We start from the raw sequence: 4,898 nt of genomic DNA on the forward strand, positions 1-4,898 counted from the left end.
TTAGTTTGTTAAACCAGTTACTTCCACCAACAGAACTAGTGCAGATACACAGGCACATGCAACATCAAGCTTTTTCTGACTCCCCAGATTTGCCATATTTTAGAGCAATCAATTTTATATTCAATATTCTAAATTGGACAATACATATATACAAACTTTAGAAGGTTACAAGAGACAAAATACAAACAAAGCAGTTGTTTAAAATTGTATAACACAGTGGATATTTTTCCCAGTGTAATTTCAAAATGGTACCAGGAATATGCATTTCTTTTCCAGTCAGGTTCCAGCCAGTATGTGGATGGAAACTTCCAGTTGTTAGTGACATCTGTTTTTTTTTCTAAGACAAAGAACAGAAATAATTAACTACTGAGATTATGATCATGCTACACAGTAATCCAGGTATAGCTAAATAAAAATTGTTTAAGCAGACACTATATAAAGGATAGGTGTCCAGACCATCTAGCATGGGTCTGTATATACATGAATAGGTGTGGGGGGGGGGATAATGAGAAATGTATATGGTCTACCATGGGCCAGTGTATTTGGGAAAGAGTTTAAAAGATCTGACATGGGGCCAGTATATATGTTAGAATAGATTGGATGACATGGAGACAGTATATAGGTTAGAATAGATTGCATGAACAGTATATACAGGTGAGGAGTGCAGAGGATAATATATTAGGCAAGATGTACAGGAGAGGAGAGCAGATGGTAAGATATATGGCAGAAGTAGATAAGAGGTATGTGGAGGGTCTTACTGCAGAAAGTATATACAGAAGGTTTGGGAAGAAGTTTGCAAAGATATTGGCATGAGTACTGCAGCTGGTTGTAGGTAAAGAAAAGTAAAGTAGTGTGGAGGGTATGTATATCTTATATGGGGAAATGTAGAAGGATGTAGAAGACAGCCAACTTGCAGCAGTAGAAGCAATTGTCCAAGTGGGTAATGAAGTGGGTAGACCCGTGATGTGCAGAGCTCAAGTTTCTGTTAGGTTAGGCAGTTATCTAGAGGAATGTTGTTAATTTTTGGATTGGATAGTTTCTGCTTAAAGTTATGCACCATGAAGGGTGAACAAGTCATCAAGGAACACTCCACAAACACCTCCATGGTTGTGAGGCAAAAGATGAGACTTCCATCTCTTCCCTATTCTGCATTAAATTCAGCATTGTTTCTAACATGATAAAAGGCACCCCCTATAAGGTACCACTGTCCTGGGTCTCCCTGTCTGTCTCCCGTTCCAATCTCCCTGTCTTTGCGCTGTGGTGCATTAATTGAGTGGTCAGTTACCACTTTCCTTTGCTCCTATAGGTGGTCCAGAAGATGTAATGTTTGACTTCTACCACATGGGAAGGTCACTGATCATTTTATGGAATGGGTGTCACAGGAACTTCATTTTTTGCACTTCTAGATCTGCTAAAATGGGAGCAGACCTTTCTGAACTGGACATTCTGCAAGCTAGGGTAGTGCCTGAGAGAACCAAACTGAGCACATGTGCAAAGCATGGGATAAGAAGAAATTTGCCCATGTGCAGCACAGCCACAATCTGATTTCTGTTTTTCAGTGATCTCATTGCCAATTTAGAGTCAGCAGAGGTAGAACTTGTGTTTTTGCATATTAGCAAGCAAATTATTAGTGATGTCAATCCCCTTACCCAGACTAAATACATGAACGATTGCATGACAGTGCCTGAGGATACACTTACCATAATAATCCAGTGCCATGCAAGACATTCACCTAATGGGCTGTGAAGTACATGTATTGTCCCTGCCTGCAGCCGCTGCTCCATGTATCTGCCATCATATTAACCTGGATACGCACTGAAAAATGGGGCTTCCAAAGGGGCTGAGCATACGCCATAATACTTAAAAGTTGCTGGCTTCTACAAACTTGTACAGGAGAGAATGTACCATCAGCAGCTTGGTCTGGAGAGTGTTAAATTAGCATAAAAGATGGCTGGGAACATACTTCAGTGTTCTTCCCAAACATTTACCAATAGTGGGCTGATGGGTTCAGGATAAAGAATTCTTGTCCTGTCCTATAGGATGAAAAATTCCTCTTGTCCTCCTTTCCACAAGATGAAAGACCCCCATGGGCAACAGAATTTAACAGTATTAGCATCCATATTTGATTTTTTAACCTTTTGGGAATTGGATAGAGGACAAGAAAGACACAGTAGGATATGATGGGCAAAGTGTTTCCACCCTGATCAGCAGATAATGTTTCTTATTTGCTCAATGAGAGGAGATGTTTTATAATGTGCCTCTGATCCCCAAGGCTTACCCTGGGTTTACATATGTTGCACATGGCAAACACCTAATGAACCAAGGCCCCAAGACATGAAGCTCTGAAGGCCGTGTCAGAATCTGAGGTATCTGCTGATTCTATCATCAGAGACCTGCAAATTTTATGCAAAGCTCTGCCTTCGAAAACCCTTTTTTTTTTTGCTGCACAGTACCTACTTCCCGACTACGGTCCTATTCATCATTCCCATCCAGTTCGTTGCCATATCCTGTCTAAAACATTATCATTTTTCTCTGACCCTGACACAGAATATGGCCAAATTAGCTGCTTTTCTATCTAAGTGTTCTTCTATGTCTGCATTCCAGTAATACCAGCATTACCGTGAACGGCACTACAATTAACATAAAGCTAGCAATATCGTTTTCTTTACTTTTCTTAACCCATCTTATCCTATAAACTAATGCAATGTGACACCATCTCTCCTAAAAAAAAATAAAAATCAGTAGTTATGAAGAAATGTCAGTTTTCCAAATCTTTTTAAATATTTTGTAGCCATCTTTCCCTATCAGCTGCTTTAAACTGTCCTTCCCTAACCTTCCCAGCACCACAATATGACTCCCTGTCAATATTTAGTCATTGAAGACTGCCATGGCATCAGCCATGAAGGAGAAAGGTGTGTCAATGCAGTCATCTGTGATTGGCAGTTCTGATCTGTGCACGGAATACAAGAAATTGGAATCCACCTAATAGTTGCCTGTTTATTGTCATTATATGGTAACAATGGCCACTTATTGTTTGCGTATGTTCAAACCTGTGTGTTTATTATCTGCATATTGTCAAAATTACCAGTTTGTTGCCTTGATATTGCCACTATAATAGGTTTCTTGCCAATGCTTTACAATAACCACGTTTGTACTGTTATCTAAATATTGTCAGAAATATCAGATTTTCAACATGGTTTGTTAAGGAATGCCTAATACTTTAAAAATAATCCCTTGAGGCGGATAATTAAACCATGGCACAGGTAGCCCCAAAGCTGGTTATGGCATGCCATGTGTGCCACTAATAACAATTGCTTCTATTTAGGCATTATGCCTCCCCCATTGCCTTAGATCTCCCAGTGGTCCTGATTTATAAAACTCTTCATTACTATTTGCCCTATCCTTGTTCCACCTGTAAGTCAGCAGGATAATATTTGCGCCATTAGTATCATGGTGTTTCAATTTGACAGCAACTAGACATACTCAGACCTTTACCATGCAATGATTCCTGGACATCACCATTAGCTTATTGATTTATATTCACATATATTAGAAAAGTAAAATGTCACGGTCCCAACCGTGACTGAGGTTAGAAGATCTGGGTGACTGGCTGCATGTGAGGTTATATGACAGTCTCTTTGCTTTCACTTGTTTCAGTGTTGTTGTTGGTAATGACCACACCTCTGGTCTCAGCTGCAGCTTGTTATCATTACTATTCCTCTATTTAGCCTGGCCTTACACTTCATGCTATGTGGTTGATATTCTCTGCTTGGAGGTGGAAGAGCTGGTGTCTGGGTTTCTCCTGAGTTCCTGCTCTTCCATTTTCTATTGAAGATAAGTGTACTTCTCTTTGTATCTTGCTGTTATCCTTTGCTCGTTGTTACTAGGCCTCAGGGAGATGCTGGTTCGTTCATCTGGGAAGGAACCAGTAGTCTCATAGCCTGTCACTACTCCTAGGGCATTTCAGGGCTCCTAGGGTCTAGGTTCCGGCGTATGAATCCACCCACCTTCAGGGTCTATTTATACTGACAGGAGTCGGGGCTAGATTTGGGGTTTCTGTAGGTGGTGACCATTTCCCTCTCCCTAGCTTGGAGGTCTAGTTCCTTGTCATTATCTTCCTGTTTTCATTTTGGTGTTCCTCTCCTCCCCCCTTACCTCGTGACATAAAATCAAGGTATCAGTTTTGTGAAAAAAAGGCTTGTCAGTTTGAGTAATAATATTGGATTTTTATTTCTATTATTGCCCACAAAAAGGGCACGGCAAGAGTATGTCATTTGCCTATATACTTACCTAAGTTAAAGATGTCCCTCTTATCCCCAAAAGTTTGGAAGTACGCACAATCATTAGCCATTTCCCAGATTTTCAGTGTGATAGTGGTTATTTATGGTTTACATGGACCTGAATGAAAAGTTTAGGATTTTTTAATGTTATAGGGCAACACAGATAAATAGGTTTAAAAAATACCTCTAGGTTCAACTATAAAGAAAAATAAACATTTGAAAACCTGCATACTGTACACAGAAACTGATCTGAAAATTTCTTCCTGAAGCAATATTTCCTGATTCAGCTGGCTGTGGTGTCAAAAACATCCAACCTGCTTCCCAATTTCTATTTTACAGTGCTTATTGTGAACTATCCCTTCTGTATGTGGAGAATAACTTTTCCTACAGACACAAAGATTGCCCCCTTTCCATTTGCAGTAACCTTAAATGAGAACTATAGTTCTGCTTACAAAAGCTGGGTCATCACAGCCTAGACAATCAACATAGCCAAATATTAAGTATCCCAGCAGAGATGAGAAAGAAATTGTTGGTACCCAAAATGGAACAGGGACAGGTATTTAAAAAAAAATTGCAATTAGGCAGTTATTTTTACTTTTACTTTTATTGATAGTTACT

The sequence above is a fragment of the Pyxicephalus adspersus genome, chromosome 6 (genome assembly GCF_032062135.1).
Source record: "Pyxicephalus adspersus chromosome 6, UCB_Pads_2.0, whole genome shotgun sequence".
In the NCBI taxonomy this organism is placed as follows: Eukaryota; Metazoa; Chordata; class Amphibia; order Anura; family Pyxicephalidae; genus Pyxicephalus; species Pyxicephalus adspersus.